Genomic DNA, 18428 nt, shown 5'->3' on the forward strand with positions numbered 1-18428 from the left:
GCAGGCCAGAGGCTGCTCAACCACGTGCAGGGGCCCTCCACCTGCCTTCTCGGCTGTGAGCTCCTGAGGGTCTCCTGGAACTTGTTCATCATTGTACATCCCCAGCCTGGAAGTGTGGCCCTGCAGTGACTGTCTATAAAAGGTTTTATGAGCTGAAGTGAACGGTACGCGGGCTGGGAGCATAGGCAGTGTTGCTCCTCACATGAGTCATCAAATGCTGTGAATTGCAGGAGGCCCCCAGAGCAGCATAGGCGGGATGAATAATGTCATCTGTTCTGTTCTCCATGGATTTTGGATATTTTAACATCTGCAGCTGGAAATTGTTCAGAGCTGTGAGACTAAAATAGATGCCTGCAGCAATCTGTTAACTCATTCTTTGCCTTTTGGACCTAAAAAAAAAAAAAAAAAATCCTTTCTACTTTCCCCAGACTTAATCTATCTGAGGCTAGTTGTTATTAAGGCCATGGGAGAAATCGCCTTCCTGAAAGACCCTCCACAAGATCCCTTCTGCCGCACAACTCGCCCATCAGTCAAGTGCGGTTGCCCGTCAGGCCCCCGAGACTGAGTAGCTAAGTCGGGAAACACAGTCAGCCACAGTAACAGAACGACAGAGCGCAGCGTCAGACTCCCTGCTGCTCTGTAGAGAGGGGACATGGGTGGCAGTGCAGGGTTTGGTTCCAGTTCCCGGGCGTTTAACATTCTCATTACTCCAGTGAGAATGCATTCCCGTGTGACTTGATTCCTTTCCTTAAAAAGGTCATTATGACATTTCACGACAGGGTTGTTCGTTCGTTAACCTTCTGTCAGTACCAATCCAGGAGAGGCATAGGAATTGAATTCCTATTTTGTCTTTAATCACTGAGGCAGTGACCAAACAATGAAGTCGACAAGTGGAGGAAAAGAGATGTGAGAGCAAGACAAACCATGTAAGAATAAACTGGAAGATTAGTTCACATGCAGCAGGAAAAGAACTGGTGACTTTAGTAGTTGACATCTTGGCTGTTTGTTTGTTTTAATTTTCACTAAAAATAATATTAGGGGCAGAATAAACAGTTCTAATTTGTACTCTTCATCAGCTGGCCTCCTCACTAAAGTTTATATTTCATCATTTTTACAGGTCCAAGCACACTTAATTGTCACAACAAACAATCAGTGTCGTTATGATGAGTCCTACCTTACAGATGAAAAAACTGAAATTCAGGACTCATCACCCAAATTCAGACCCAACAGGTCATAAAACAGGTGCTGAGCTTTGTATATGAGGAACACAAACATATGTAAGACAAAGTCATGCCTTCAATGGTTTGCAAACTAAATCAGAATAAACAACATGGACAGTGATTGGAAGACAAAAGATCAAGGTAAAAGACAGAACATTTAGCTCGGATATTAACCAGAGAAGTCTACATGCAGGAGACAGAAATCGGAAGTTGTGCAATCATCACATTCAGGAAAAGACATGAAAACATTCTGAGGGTCCTGAGGTTTGGATTTTTTTTATTATAATATACAGTTAGTACCAGAGCAGGGATTTGAACCCACTTCAGAACTCATCACAATTTCATTTGCACCCTACATTTTCTAAAAGAGACCATTTTTCGAGCAGATTTAGGATAACAACAATATTGAGCAGAATATTCCAGAGATTTCCCACATATCTCCTGCCTCCACGCATGCATAGCCTCTCCCATTATCAACATCCTCCACCAGAGCAGTATGTATGTTACAAATGATGAACCTAACTTGACACATCATTATCATCCAAGGTCCAGAGTTTATATTAGTATTCACTCTTGGTGTTGTACATTCTATAGGTTTGACCAAATTTTAATGACTTTATAGTATCAAACAGAATAGTTTCATTGTCCTAGAAATCCTCTGTTCTCCACCTTTGTATGCCTCCCTCCCCACTAATCCCTGCACTGATCTTTTCACTCTCTATAGTTTTGCCTTTCCCAGAATGTCGTGTAGTTGGATTCATACCTTATGTAGACTTTTCAAACTGGCTTCTTTCACTTAGGAATATGCATGTGAGTTTCCTCCATATCTTTTCATGGCTTAATAGTTCATTTCTTTCTTTTACTGCTGAACAATAGTCCCTTGTCTGGATGTGCTACAGTTTATTTATCCATTCACCTACTGAAGAACATTTTAATTGCTTCCTAGTTGTGACCATTATGAATAAAGCTTCTATAAGTATCCATGTGCAGGTTTTTGTGTGAACATAAATTTTCAATTCCTTTGGCTAAACACCAAGGAGAGAGACTGCTGGATTATGATAAAATATGTTTAGTCTTGTAAGAAATTGTTAAACTGCCTTCCAAAGCAGCTATACTGTTATGCGTGCCCACCAGCAATGAATGAGAGTTGCTCCATATCCTTGTCAACATCTGGTGTTGTCAGTTAGATCTTGACCATTCTAATAGGTGTGTAGTTGTATCTCACTGTTGTTTTACTTTGCATTTTCTTGATGACATATGATGTGGAACCCTCTTTCATATGCTTATCTGTCATCTGTGTGAGGGGTCTGCTGAGATCCTTGGCACATTTTTAATTCAGTTGTTTGTTTTCTTATTGTTGAATTCTAAGAGTTTTTTGTATATTTTTGGCTAACAATCTTTTTCAGCTTGGGGTTTGTAGGTTTTGTTTTTTGGATAACGGTCTTTTATCAGATATGTCTTTTGCAAATATTTCTCCTCCTTTGTGACTTCTCATTCTCTTGATGGTGTATTTTGCAGAGCAGAAATTTTTAATTTCAGCGAAGTCAAACTTACCCACTTTTTTCATGAATCATGCATGTCTTTAGTGTTGTATTTATGAAGTCATGGCCAGACCAAAAGTTATCTAAATTTTCTCCAATATTATTCTCTAGAAGTTATATAGTTTTGCATTCTTAATTTGTTTTTGTGATGATTTTAAGTTAATTATTGGAAGAGTGTAAGGTCTGTATCTAGATTTTTTTTTTCCATGTAAACATCCAGTTGTTCTAGCACCATTTGTTGAAAGGCTATCTTTTCTCCATTGTATTGCCTTTGCTCCTCTGTCAAAGACCAGTTTACCATAATTATGTGGGTCTATTTATGAATTTTCTATTCTGTTCCAGTGATCTATTTGTCTGTTATTTTGCCAGTACTTGATTACTGAAGCTTTAAAGGAAGTCTTGAAATTGAGTGATGTCAATACTCCAACTTTGTTCTTCTCCTTCAATATTGTGTTGGCTATTATGGATCTTTTGCCTGTCTATATAAACTTTAGAATCAGTGTATTGGTATCCACAAAATAAATTGCCAGGATTTTAATTGGGATGGCAATTAACCTATATATCAGGTTGTGAAGAACTGACATCTTGACAATATTGAGTCCTCCTTGCCACAAACATGGAATATCTCTCTACTTATTTAGTTACTTTGATTTTATTCATCAGAGTTTTGTAGTTTTCCTCATATAGGTCTTGTACATATTTTTCCAGATTATTCCTAAGTATTTTTTCGGGGGGTGCTAATGTGAATGGTATTGTCTTTAATTTCAAATTCCACCTGTTCATTGTTAGTATATTAGGGAAGAAATTAGCTTTTATATATTAACCTTGTATCCTGAAACCTTGCTATAATGGCTGATTAGTTCCAAGAGCTTTTGGTCAATTCTTATGGATTTTCTACATAGATGATCATCTCATCAACAGACAAAAGTTTTATTTCTTCCTTTCCAGTCTGTAAATCTTTTATATGCTTTCTTGTCTTATTCCACTAGTTAGGACTTCAGTATAATGTGGAAAAGCTGTGCTGAGAGGGGACATCTTTGCCTTGCTCCTGATCTTAGTGGGAAAGTTTTTCACCATCAATTATGATGTTAGATGTAGGGTTTTTTATAGATATGCTTTATCAAGTTGAGGAAATTCTCTAGTCCTCCTTAACTGAGAGGGTTTTTTTTTTAATCATGAATGGAAATTGATATTATCAGATGTATTTTTTTGCATCTATCCATATGATCATATGATTTTTCTTCTTTAACCTGTTGATGTGATGGATTACATTAATTGATATTTGAATGTTGAACCATCCTTGCATACCTGGGATAAATCCCACTTGGCCATGGTATACAATTCTTTTTATACATTGTTGGACTCAATTTGCTGGTATTTTGTTGAAGATTTTTGTATCTTTGCTCATGAGAGGTATTGGTCTATAGTTTCTTTTCTTGTAATAACTTTGGTTTTAGTATTAGGGTAATGCTGGCCTTATACAATGAGTTTACAAGTATTCCCTCTTCTCTGCTTCTAATCTCTGAAAGAGATTGTAGAGAATTGGTTTAATTTCTTCCTTAAATATTTATTAGAATCCACCAGTGAACCCATCTGAGCCTGGTGCTTTCTGTTTTAGGAAGTTATTAATTATTGATTCAGTTTCTTTAATATATAGAGGCCTACTCAGATTGTCCATTTCTTCTATGTGCATTTTAGCAGACTGTCTTTCAGGCAGTTGGTCCATTTCATCTAGGTTATCAAATTTGTAGACATAGACTTGTTCATAGTACTCCTTGATTATTCTTTTAATGTCTGTAGGATTTGTGGTGATGTTCCTCTTTCATTTCTAATATTAGTAATTAGCATCTTCTCTCTTCTCTTCTTTTCTCTCTTCTTCTCTTCTCTTCTCTTCTTATCCTAGGTAGAGACTCAACAATTTTATTGATCTTCTAATCAAAGAACTAGCTTTTAGTTTCATTGATTTTCCCTATTGATTTTCTGTTTTCAGTTTTATTGATTTCTGCTCTGACTTTCATTTCTTTTCTTCTGCTTACTTTGTATATTTAATTTGCTCTTCTTATTCTAATTTCCTAAGATTGAAATTTACATGACTGATTTTAGATTCTTTTTCTTATTTAATATATGCATTTAGTGGTATAAGTTTCCCTTTAAGCACTGCTTTTGCTGCATCCCACAAACTTTGAGAAGTTATGTTTTCATTGTCATTTAGTTCAATAGTTTCTGTGGGGATTTTTTAATGTTTATTTATTTATTTTGAGAGACAGAGCACAAGCAGAGAGGGGCAGAGAGAAAGGGAGAGAGAGAATCCCAAACATGCTCCATGCTGCCAGCACAGAGCCCAACGGGGGCATGCAATCTCATAAACCATGAGCTCATGACCTGAGCCGAAATCAAGAGTCAGTTGCTGACTTAACCAACTGAGCCACCCAGTCACCGCAACTTCAACAGTTTTTTAGTTAATTTCCCTGAGGTTCTTCATTGATCTATGTGTTATTTAGAAGTGTGTTATTTAGGGGTGCCTGGGTGGCTCAGTTGGTTAAGCATCTGACTCTGGCTCAGGTCACGATCTCACAGTTTGTGGGTTTGAGTCCCATGTCAGGCTCTGTGCTGACAGCTCAGAGCCTGGAGCTGCTTCAGATTCTGGCTCCCTCTCTCTCTGCCCTTCCCCAGCTCATGCTCTGTCTCTCTCTGTCTCTCAAAAGTGAATAAAGGTTTTTAAAAAATATTTCTTAAAGAAAATTGTGTTGTTTAGTCTCCAGATATTTTGAGATTTTTCTAGCTATTCTCTATTATTAATTTCTTAAAATTTTTTTTAATTTTTAAAATTTTTGTTCTGTTACTAATTTCTATTTTAATTCTATTAGAGTCTGAGAGCAGATGTATGATTTCTATTCTTTTAAATTTGTTGAGGTAGGTGCGCCTAGGTGGCTCAGTCGGTTAGACATCTGGCTCTTGATTTCAGCTCAGGTCATGATCTCTCAATTCATCGGGCTCTGCACTGACAGAATGGAGATTGCTTGGGATTCTCTCTCTCTCTCTCTCTCTCTCTCTCTCTCTCTGCCCCTCCCCAGCTTGTGCATGCACTCTCTCTCTCAAAATAAATGAATAAACTTTAAAGAAAAGCTTGTTGAGGTGTGTTTTGTGTTTTATGGCCAAGAATGGGGTCTGCCTTGGTGAATGTTCCATATGGGCCTGAGAAAAATATGTATTCTGCTCTTACTGGATAAAATGAACTGTAGATGTCCATTATATCCAATTTATTAATAGTGTTATTGACTTCGGCAGTGTCATCCCCAATTTTCTGCCTGCAGGATCTGTCTGTCCATTTCTGATGGAGGGGAGTTGAAGTCTCTAACTATGACAGTGGATTCATCTATTTCTCCTTGCAGTTCTGTCAGTTTCTGCCTCACATCGTTTGACTCTCTGTTGTCAGGTGCGTACATATTAAGAATTGTTATGTTTTGTTGAAGAATGAATCATGAGGATTCTTTTTAATTGCATTTTTTAAATTAAACATTTTATTTTCTGAGATAGGTGTAGATCACATGCCCTGATAAAGAATCCAGAGAAATCCCATGTGCCCTTTACCCAATATCCCCCAATGGCAACATCTTGCAAAACCATAGAATTAATATCACAACCAGGACATTGATATAACTGCAATCCATCAATACAAATCAGGTTTCCCAGTTTTACTCATACTCATTTGTGCATGTCTGTGTATTTAGTTCTGTGTAATTTAATCACACACGTAGGTTCATGTGTCCACCGCAGTCAAGATAAAGAACAGTTCCATCACCACCAATATGCTTCAGGTTGCTTTTTATAAATGCTCCCAACTCCCTTCTCTCCTCCTCCTGCCCCAGTCCCTAACCTCTTGTAACCACTACTCTGTTATCCATTTCCATAATTTTGTCACTTCAAGAATGTTATATAAATGGGAAAAGGATCCAAATAGACGTTTCTCCAAAGAAGAAGTACAAATGACAGATAAACTCAACATCATTAGCCTTCAGAGAAATGCAAAGCGAAGCCACATCAGATAGCACTTCACACCTGCAAGGATGGCTGTTATCAAAAAGACAGTATTGGCAGGGATACGGAGAAATTGGGACTCTCATCCAACACTGGAGGGAAAGTAAAATGATGCAGCTGCTTTGAAAACAATCTGGCAGGTTCTCAAAAGATTAAACATAGAGTTATCATATGCCCTAGCAATTCCAGTCCTAGTCTATGCACAATGAAAACCTATGTGCACACAAAAACTTGTATATGAAGTTTCATTGCAGCTTTACTGGTAGTAATCACAAATTGGAAATAGCTCTAATGTCCATCAACCAATAATACATAAACAAATTGTGGTATATCCATATAATGCAATGCCACCCACCAGTAAAAGGGAATGAACTATTAATACATGAGTTGGCATGTATTAATTTCAAAATATTATGCTGAGTAAAAGAAGATATACAAAAAAAAGAGCATATACATGCCATATTTTTTCACATACGTAATATTCTAAAAAATGCAACCTAATCTACAGTGCCAAAAAACTGTTGCTTAGGGAATGGATAGGGAAACAACTAGCAAGGCAGGAAAGGATTGTAAAGAAGATGATGGAGGGATGCCTGGGTGGCTCAGTCAGTTGAGCATCCAACTTCAGCTCAAGTCATGATCCCACAGTTCATGGGTTTGGGCCCCACGTCAGGTTCTGTGCTGACAGCTCAGAGACTGGAGCCCGCTTCGGATTCTGTCTCCCTTTCTCTCTCTGCCCCTCCCTGCTCACTCTATCTCTGTCTCAAAAATAAATAAACACTTTAAAATAATTTATAAAAAATTTTTAAAAAGAGGATGATGGATATGTTCATTGTCTTGATTGTGATTGATGGTTTCACACTTAATCAAACTGTACACTTTAAATACATACAGCTTATTATATTTTAATTATATTTCAATAAAGTTTGTTTTAAGTACACCATTAAATAACATACTTCTAAAAAACACACGTAATCCTACAAATTCCTCCTCCTCTACATTCTCATGTCTTTATACGTGTTTGTGTTTTTACTACTGCAAAGCAGAATGTCTTACTTTTTCCACTTAATACTGTTTCAATGATTATTTCTTAAATTATGATTTATTATCATTTTTTCAAGTTTTTCCTTTTTCTTCAATTTTTTTTTAGTGTTTATTTTTGAGAGAGAGAGACAGAGCATGAGCAGGGAAAGGCCAGGAGAGTGAGGGAGACACAGAACCTGAAGCAGGCTCCAGGCTCTGAGCTGTTAGCACCACGTGGGGCTGGAACTCATGAACCACGAGGTCATGACCTGAGCCGAAGTCAGAGGCTTAACTGACTGAGTCACCCAGGCACCCCTCATTTTTTCAAGTTCTTATTTTGTTATACATGAACTTTTACATGAAAATATAAAATACAGGGGTACCTGGGTGGCTCAGTCGCTTAAGCATCCGACTTCAGCTCAGGTCATGATCTCACAGTTTGTGAGTTTGAGCCCAGTGTCAGGCTCTCAGCTGCCAGCACAGGGGCTGCTTCAGATCCTCTTACTCCCAATCTCTCTGCCCCTCCCCCGCTCATTGCATGTTCTCTCTCTCACTCTCTCTCTCTCATAAATACACACACACATATATATAATACAGAGAGAAAAATGTGCAAATTATAAGTATACATCTCAATGAATTATCACTAAGTGAACACATCTATAAGATCTCGCTTTGAAAACAAGGATCTCTGGGGCACCTGGGTGGCTCAGTCACTTAAGCAGCCAACTTCCGCTCAGGTCATGATCTTATGGTTCTTGGGTTCGAGTCCCACATCTGGCTCTGTGCTGACAGCTCAGTGTCTGGAGCCGGCTTCAGATTCTGTGTCTCCCTCTCTCTCTGCCCCTCCCCTGCTCATGCTCTGTCTCCCTCTCTCTCTGTGAAAAATAAACTTTAAAAAAAAACATTTTAAAAAATTTATTTTTGAAAACAAGGATCTCTTTTTTGAAGGATAGTATTTGGGGCTGAACAATTCACAGTGCACCGTCAAAGATAAACACGGTAGGGCATTAGTTCAAGTGGTGAAAACAGATTTTCTTCAGGAACCACTGACAGTAGAGGGAAGAGCAGAGGGCCATTCAGATTTGTACAGAGGTGCTGGAGTCTTTTAAAGGAAAAATGAGGGTACAGGGAGGGGGCAGAATGAACAGAATCAGAGAAGTGAAAAATTACAAAAAGCTGAGAGGGTTTGTTTGTGTAAAAGGCATCTGAATGAACCTGCTAGTTAACCTGTTAATAACCTGCTAGTTATTGAAGTTAGGTTCCTACCCACCCATAGAAACTGGGAGACAGATGGCCTATCTTCAGGTGTTGACTGCCACAAACAGTAAATGCTTTTGGCAGCCCTGATTTTTGTCAGGCAAGCACCTTAGAGGGGAGGGTCGGCCTAGAGATATGGCCTTAAGCTGTTAGAAACTGTTAGTGTCGGTTTATGGGGGTTTTTTATAGCCAAGGTTGAGGCCTAGTCAAGAGGAGGGCTCAAAGGAGTCTGGCCAGAGTTTGGTCACGGAGAAAATCTTTGCCAGCACAGCTCTCCCACAAATTGAAGGGCTTTCAAAATCATCCTGGGCCCCTTTCCACTAAATGTCAGGGGCCCCCCTCCTCCCTCCCCCAATTATGATAAGCAAAAAAAGAAAAAGACAAAATAGCTCAGTGCCTTCCTAAATGCCCCATCCCACTAAAACCACCACACTATATAATGTCTGATGTGCCTTCCAGCTTTGCAATCCTCAAGTAATACCACTGGCTATTTTGTCTCCATTTGAAGATAGAGTCAGGGGCGCCTGGGTGGCTCAGTCAGTTAAGCTTCTGACTTCGGCTCAGGTCATGATCTCTCGGTCTGTGAGTTCGAGCCCGTGTCAGGCTCTGTGCTGACAGCTCGGAGCCTGGAGCCTGCTTCGGATTCTGTGTCTCCCTCTCTCTCTGCCCCTCCCCCACTTGTGCTCTGTCTCTCTCTATCAAAAATAAATAAATCTAAACAATAAAAATAAAATTAAAAAAGAAGATAGAGTCAAAGAAGCCGGCAGAAAAGACAGTATGCAGAAATGGCAGGCAGGGAATGGAGGGTGGAGGCAGCTATCGCGGCCCTGCCTCCTCTGTAAATCTACATGGCAAATGCATACACACTCCCTTGTCTGAATCACTTTGTACAAATCCCCAGGCAGCAAAGCAAGGAAATGCGCAGACCCTGGAGCAAACCCTAATTCTAATTCCAATTCTTCCATTTGACTTTATTTCTTTGAGCAACTTAGCCTCTCTTAGCCTCTGTTCTCTTACTTGTCAGGGAGATAATACCTACTGCTCAATGTACAAATGCGTATCAAGTAGCCAGCACATAATAAAGTCCAATGATGGTGAGCTCTCCTCCCTCAGGGGGTGAGATGGCCCAGTGCTAGTAAGGTCTTCTCCCCGGGTAAATTCCATTTTCTAGTCCTCCAGTAGGATTCTCTCAAGCTAAAAAACAAAACCAGCAAATGAAAACCTTAGGAGATGGAACTTGAGTAGCAGACTGCAACTATTTTTCTATAAAAAGTACAATTTTACACTCATTCATATAGAGTCTTCAATATATACTTGTTGAAAGCTCACCATGTGCCAGGCACTAGGGCTAAACCCAGATGAAATAGTCTCTGCTCTGAAGGAATTCACGGACCATTGGCAATTCCAAAAAGTTAGGTAAAGAAACAAATCCAAAGAGTTAGGTCATATTGTACCACAGGGCTAAGTGCCGCAATGGAGGAATGTAGGGCAAGATGGAGGCAGGAAGGGAGCGTCCCGCACCCTCCAGGGTGGGGTTGGCTGGGTAAACCCCAGATGTTGATGAGAACTTTCCAGGAAGAAACAAAAGCTTGTGCAAAGGCCTGGAGGCAGCCAGCAGCCTGTTCTCTGAGAACTCGAGATAAGAGCCCTGATGAGAAGTGGGAGGTGAGGGCGGGGGGGAAAGTTGGGAGCATACTGTCTGCTGCAGATTACAAAGACCACTATAGCCAGGTCAAGTAGAAAAGGAGTTTATTGAAACATATTGAGTGGGATGACCATATATTTTCTCACCCCATTTGAGAGGGAAAGGGCACTATTTTTAATTATGCCTGACGGCAGATGTACAGGAGACACGCATGGAGTTGTTAATATTAGGGCACTCCCCAAAGCTGGAAAATTGAGAGCAGTGTGCAGCCTGGAACACTGCCCAGGCCTGCAGTGGGGCGGCCCTGCCGCCCAGACAGGCACTGGACGCTGGACAAGAACTCCTGTCACTGCCACCCAGGGAAGCACCCTTGATGGCATTACCAGCTTCCAAATACGGGCACCTCTGATTGGTGGAGCCTACTTCACACACCTGCCACCAAGTGAAGGAAGACTGAGAAGATAAATTCCTGACACCACCACCTACCGGCTGGGAGGCGTTGAGCCAATTACTTCACTTCCCTGTACCTCTATTTCCTCATGGAGGAAATGGCAAGGATAATAACACTAGCTGCCTTTAGAGTTGGCACGCTGCTAAAATGAAATATGTGTCAAGAGCTTAGACCTGTGCCTGGCACAGAATAGCGCTATGTAAGCATTTGCTATGATTGTCGTTTATTCCCCAAGGAGGCAGAATTCAGAAGAGAGGAAATTCTCTCAAAGAAAGGAAAAGTGTTTTTGCAGGGGCCCAACGGAATGACACATATCCACTACACCTTGATTCAGTGCTGAAATTGTAACAGAAATGAATTATTCCACTCATTTATTTACTCAATAAAAATGGCAGTGTCCATGGGGCTGAGGGTACAAATAATGCCTTATCTTTTCATTTGCATAAATCAAATCAAACATAGCAAAAGCTCCACCCATCAAGGTTGGTAAAAAGCACTAGATGGATCTTCTTTGTGGGGGTGGGACTCCTTACACCACCTTAGTATTAAACAAGAGCCCCAGAAAGTTGTGGGATTGTGTTGCTGGACCCCTGTCTATGGTTGTTGTTGCTGTGGTGCTCTGCCAGGGGCGAGGAGTCCCCGGGTCTGTGGAGGCTATTGTAGGTGGGATTCTTCTCTGGACACTTAACCTTGTCAGCCTCCAACTTAGTCTGCGAGACCTTCGCTGAGCTCTGCAAAGCCATGGGTTTTGGAAGTTCCCGCTCAATGTACACAGGCAACCGTGCCTTCCAGGGGCAGGCTCTCTAAGGCTCCGCCAGCTGCATGGCCCAGACCCAGGGCCACACCAGCCACCATTCTTACACCAACCACCATTCTCCCGTCAGCCCCCTGACTCCACAACTGCTCCTGGTGGTGAGTGTAGGCGTGAGGGACTGGAAGGAGGGGAGAGGGCGATGAAAGCAAGCAAGCCAAAGCCCCCCTTCAACCTCTGCCAGGGGCCTCCGTGCAAGAGGCAGCCTGCCCAGCTCCTGGAGAGAGGGTGTTGAACTGCACTTGGCAAAGGAAATAGTACCTAGAGCAACTGAATATTCCCTTGAAATTACACTACTTTAATAGCTAGATGTGACTGAAAACGTTTGGGACCAAACAGGGATGTCACTAAAGTTCCTTTCTACCCAGTTGGAAAGAGATTTAGCCAAGCAAAGTAGATAGCTGGGAAAAAACAAAACCTTCTCTGTTTATACTTTGGTGGGTTGAGATCTCTCAAACAACCAGTTACAGTTGTTAACTGCCCCCTGGGGGATAAGGAAAGCCTAGACCTTCAGGTTGCAGAGGCCTGGCTACCCTCTTGGCAGAGAAGGAAATGTCGTTCATTCCTTTGTGGTAAATCCAATTCTGAAAAGAAAAAAAAAAAAAAGTTTCTCAATAGGTTATCCTACCACGTGACGAACCACAGGAGTCTGGACTTTCTCCTGTTGAGAAATAGCACTTTAAAGCATTTAAGTAGGGGATATGCATGATTACATTTCAGTTTTGGCGTATTCATCCTGGTTCACACTACATCTTGTATTTTTAAATAAGCTTTTTAAAATTTTGGGATAATTGTAGATTCACATGCAGTTCTAGGAAATGAGACTGATCTCGCATACCCTTTCCCAGTTTCCCCCTGGTAACATCTTGCAAAACTATAGGGCAGTATCCCAACCAGGATACTGACAGTTGATGCAGTCAAGATAGAGAAAAGTTCCATCACCACAAGGATCTCTTATGTTGCCCCTTATAGGATCTCTATGTAGATCCTCACCACAAGGATCTCTTATATTGCCCAACCCCCTCCTTAATCCCTGGCAACACTAATCTGTTTTTTATTTCTGCAATTTTGTCAGTTTCAGAATGTTATATAATAGAATCATACAGATACATATATATGTTTAGACATGTACATATATATGTATGCAGATATATACGTATATGTACAGACATATACAGATACAGATATATAAGTATTATATATACTGTATTCTCACAATAAAGTAAGCTAGAGAAAAGAAAATGTTAAAATCATGAGAAAGGGGCACCTGGATGGCTCAGTCAGTTAAGCGTCTTACTCTTGATTTCGGCTCAGGTCATGATTTCATGGTCCATGGATCTGAGCCCCGAGTCATGGGTTTGAGCTGTGCCGACAACACACAGCCCGCTTGGGATTCTCCCTCTCCCTCTCGTCTGCCCCTCCCCCACTCATATGTGTGCACGCACTCTCTTTCTCTCTCTCAAAAGAAATAAATAAACATTTAAAAAAGGAAATTATAAGGAAGAGAAAAATGCATTTACAGTATTGAACTCTATTTATCAAAACAAATCCACATATAAGTGGACCCATGCTATTCAAACCTGTGTTGTTTAAGGGTTAATTGTATATACTTTTAAACCTAAAAAACTTTCAAAAACATAGATGTGTACCCATCAAAAATACATGATATTGTTTGTGTAGGTTTTAAAAATGTATACATGGTATTATTATATACAATTCGCTCGCTTCTCAGTTTTCTTTTTTCATTAAAAAAGGGGGGTTTGTCTTGCATTTCTTATCGGCGACCTAGAGAGAGACCTAGCCCATTCCTTTCAATGAATACAGAGTATCCACGTGGTATGTATGTGCCACAACTTACCCATCCTTCACTGAAGGATATTTAAGTTGTTTCCAATGTTTTGCTATTACTAAAAATGCTACAGTAAACACCCTTGCATTGTTTCTGTATGCGCGTGTGTGAAAGATTGCAAAAACGGGCCATCTTCTCTGTATCCATTGTAATTTTTCACCCTCCCTGAATCCACTGCAATATGACTTTGAGGCTCTGCCCATCAGCAGTTAACGTCTGTTTCTCCTCCCTTTGAATCTAGGATGACCTTGGGCTTATTTGGCTAAGAGAATGCAGCAGACAAGACAGCATGCCAGTTCCAAGCCTAGGCCTCATGAGGCCTTGAATTCTTCTCCTTTTCTCTCTTGGGTCTTTATCCGCCACCACGTGAACAAGCTGAGGCCAACCTGTTGGTTGGAGAAAGAGAGACCACACTGAAGAGAGCTGAGCTGTCTTCTGAGGGCATCCTGTACCAACCAGACCCAGCTAACCCAGCACGAACTGCTGACAACGACTGAGGCCAGAGGAAATCAAAACTGCCTACCTGAGTCCAGACCACCTGCCAGTCTGAAGAACTGTGAGCCAAGTCATTGTTTTAACAGCAAAAGTTATCAGATACACTTGTGCAGGTATTTCTTTAGAGTGGTTTTCAAACTGTAGCATGTATCAGAATCAGCTGGTGGGCTTTTAAAACCACAGATAGCTGGGCACCCCTGTTGGAGTGTCTGATTGAGTAGGTCGATCTGGGTGAAACCTGAACATATGAGTTTCTAATGACTCGGGTCATGCTAATGATGGTCCAAGTGCCATACTTTGTAAATCATAGCTCTAGAGTGTACAACCTAAAATGGTGTTGCTGGGTCATGAGTTACAAGCATTTTTTTAAACAGCTAATAGACACTCCCAAGCTGCCATCCGAAGTCAAGTTACCCTCAACTAAATTTTAAGGGATGAAAGAATAAACTACCGAAAGAACACATTAAAACCAGATAGTATGGTACAACAAGTGTAACAAAGGAAACAGCAGCATGAAAGAGGAAATGCTCTGAAATTCTTGTGGTTGGAAGGCTGGGCAGAAAGCTGATTAACCAATAGTTATGACCCCTGATATCTACACACCAAAGCACAGAGTATGAGTGATGAAGTAATTTTGAAAGTCTCCCTAGAAAACAGATAGTATTGCATAATACTAGATATTATAGTATAGCTTATACTGCACTGAGATACGGTGGAATAGGACTTGTGGCAAGAAGCAGCTCTAGAAGAAAATTCTTTCTTCCAAAGAATCAAAGGGGAGATAAGATCTTGAATGTCGGTGCTCAGCCTCATTTCTCACTTCTTTCCCCTTTGTTTTCCATGGCCACTTTTAATTTCTTGAATGAACCCTCCTCCCTCCTACCACAGGGTCTTTGCTGTTGCTGATTCCTCTACATGGGACACTTCCTCCTCTTTCTGTCCATGCTTGGACCAAGTTAATTCCCATTTATCCTTAAGATCTTAGATCTCATTTTGCCTCATTAGAAAAACCTTCCCTAATCTTCCAATACTAGATCAAATCTCACCATTATAACCTCTCAACACACTATGCACCCCTCCTTCACAGCTCTTGTTACAGTTGGAATTTTACATTTATTTGTGTGTTTATATGATTCATGAATATCTTACCCTCCCGCCTGTGATCTCTAGGGGGGCTGGGTATGTGTCTGTTTTGAGTAACCATTGTAACCTTAGCACCAACTTTGTCTGGTAAAGAGCAGATACCCATAAATATGTGTTGGATGATTAAGAGTAGGGTTCTGTGAGGGGCGCCTGGGTGGCGCAATCGGTTAAGCGTCCGACTTCAACCAGGTCACGATCTCGCGGTCCGTGAGTTCGAGCCCCGCGTCGGGCTCTGGGATGATGGCTCAGAGCCTGGAGCCTGTTTCCGATTCTGTGTCTCCCTCTCTCTCTGCCCCTCCCCCGTTCATGCTCTGTCTCTCTCTGTCCCAAAAATAAAAATAAAAACGTTGAAAAAAAAATTTTTTTTTAAAAGAGTAGGGTTCTGTGAAAGCCTTCAATGAACCTTAGATCAAAAGTGCAATGGGAAACATTCTGAAGAGGAAAATAGGAGAGGAAACAGAAGTACTTTCAGGACATCACACACTAGCAGGTCACAAATAGCAATGACGGGCTGCCAGCCGTTTAAACAACCACATCAAAAGTACTGGCTACTAGATCTCTGATCTCCTGGAGTAAAGTTTCTATTGGTGGACTAGTGGGTTCTGTATGAGGTCCAGTCATATTCAATATTTGAACAAGATGGAAGGCTTACCTATCTTGTTTGCAGATGATATGAAAGCCAAAAGGTTATTATAACATAGACAGTGACAGAATTTAGGTTAAAAATAATGCCAATGGAAATACTAAGCCAGGGGCGCCTGGGTGGCTCAGTCAGTTAAGCATCCAACTTCAGCTCATGTCATGATCTCATGGTTCATGGCCCTGCATCAGGTTCTGTGCTGACAGCTCAGAGCCTGGAGCCTGCTTCGGATTCTGTGTCTCCCTCTCTCTCTACCCCTCTCCTGCTTGCACTCTCTCTCACAAAAATAAACATTAAAAAATTACAACAACAAAAAGAAATACTAAACCAAAACAGGTAAGATAAAGGTTAATCAATCTTGCAAGTACATGCTAAAGAAGGGAAGCTAGGTTTGACTATATTGTTTATATAAATAAAACAAAACAAAACAAAACAAAAAGACTTGATTGCTGACCACATATTCATTATGAACCAGTCTTGCAATTCAACTGGTGAAAATGCCAACTGTCCAGAAGAGGGAAGATGATGGGCTCACTTTACCGTGGACCCTGAAGCACAGTGTCTGCTGGTTCTTAGAACTGGTTTGGGGCCCGGAAACCTTAAGATATGAAGAACGATTAGAGTAGCTGGAGAAGGTTAGCCTGCAAAAGTAAACATTGAGGGAAAACAAAAACTGACCTCACGTAAAGGCAGCCCACCAAATTCATACTTCCAACTTCAGAAAAGATGCTCTTTTTAAATCTCTCATGATTTTTTATTTCCACAATTTCTGATAAATTCTTTTTAATATCTTTGTTGTTTCACTTATTCCCATTTTTTCATAATTCCTTACTTGTTTTGTGAATATTAGGCATTCACTTCTCTCTTCGAGGATTCTTTGGGAAACAAACATACTTTGTTTTCTATCAACCTTTTTTTTTTTTTTTTTTAACCAGGGAATGGCTTCTTTTTTCTCTTTTCCTATAGATTGTCCTACTGCTTTCATTTGTTTGAGCTATTTCACTTTTTGATTATTGCCAGTGTTTCTTAGAAATATTTTCCTTCATATGTTTAGGAAATTTGGTTTGCTGGTTTATACTTAATGGAAATTTTCTTTCCTTCTTACTTTTCCTTCCTTTCCTTTTTCTCTATTCCTATCTTTCCCCTCCTCTTTCTGTCTTTACTTTTTAAAGTAAAAGTTTACTTTTTCTTCTTTCTGGTTTCTGTGGCTCCCAGTCCAGAGCAAGCTAGAATATTGCCGTTCTGGGCTCTTGCCCCATGGTGATAGTAAAGAGGCAGCCAACACTTCTGCCAGCTGTTTGGTTAGGTTGCCTCCTAGGTACTTGGCTCTCATGGAGAACATTTATTCTCTGTTACCTTCACAGAAGCTATACTATGGGTGGCCTCGACCTGCTTCTGAACTGCTGGAAGTTCACCAGGAACTTGCCTTTTGCTCTCTGCATGGCTCTGTGCTTCTATTCCATTTTTGATCCAAGGAGAAGTACAGAAGAGTATATAAAATATATGTACAAATTTAAAAAGAATACTAAAATGAGAGCTCATTGTGACCACCACTAGCTATGTCTTTTACATTTTTGTCTTTGTATTTTTGTTCTCTTGTTGTCATGTGCTTGGAGTAGTGGGGCTTCCAGCAATACCATCTGATAGAATGCACCTGTCCATTCTAACTGAAGGTGGTGCTCTAGAGACCTCTGTGAGTTTCAGTGCCAAACCCCTGAGTCCTAGGATACCCTGATCTCTTGCTGGTAGTGGCTTTGTTAGCAGCCCCAGTGCTTTATAATTATTTAGCCCCAGTGTCTCCCTAATAAATACATATATTGAAAAGTAAATATGCATAATTGTAAAATTGAAATGGATAAGTGTTTAATTATCTTTAAAATTAACATCGCCATTACTTGTTCAGCAATAATTGTACACCTTTTACATGTAGCAATTAAAAAATGTTACCTTTTACATGTAGCAATTAAAAAATGTTTTAATGTTTATTTATTTTTGAGAGGGAGAGAGACAGAGACAGAGACAGAGAGAGTGTGAGCAGGGGAGGGGCAGAGAGAGAGCAGGACACAGAATCCGAAGCAGGCTCCAGGCTCTGAGCTGTCAGCACAGAGTCCCATGTGGGACTGGAACTCACAGAGGGCGAGATCATGACTTGAGCCCAAGTCGGTGGCTTAACCGACTGAGCCACCGAGGCGCCCCTTTTTGTAGCAATTTGATATTAGATTTCTTATTTCACAGTAATCTCTGATCATCTACAGATGTCAGAAATGATAGCTAATTGTAAATTATTTCAAGTGCAAAAAAACGTTTAAATGTTT

General features: G+C 40.5%; 1 long non-coding RNA gene across 1 annotated transcript; it reads left to right on the plus strand.

Annotated features, from left to right (window-relative positions):
• The first annotated feature begins 6079 nt into the window (after window positions 1-6079).
• LOC121041801 (uncharacterized) lies at window positions 6080-14430 on the plus strand. The gene is made up of 2 exons (XR_005795854.1): window positions 6080-6197; window positions 14077-14430. It is a non-coding gene; the product is annotated as an uncharacterized LOC121041801 (long non-coding RNA).
• The last annotated feature ends 3998 nt before the right edge of the window (window positions 14431-18428 follow it).

Source organism: Herpailurus yagouaroundi, unplaced genomic scaffold (genome assembly GCF_014898765.1).
Source record: "Herpailurus yagouaroundi ecotype Mexico unplaced genomic scaffold, PumYag 184, whole genome shotgun sequence".
Classification (NCBI taxonomy): Eukaryota; Metazoa; Chordata; class Mammalia; order Carnivora; family Felidae; genus Herpailurus; species Herpailurus yagouaroundi.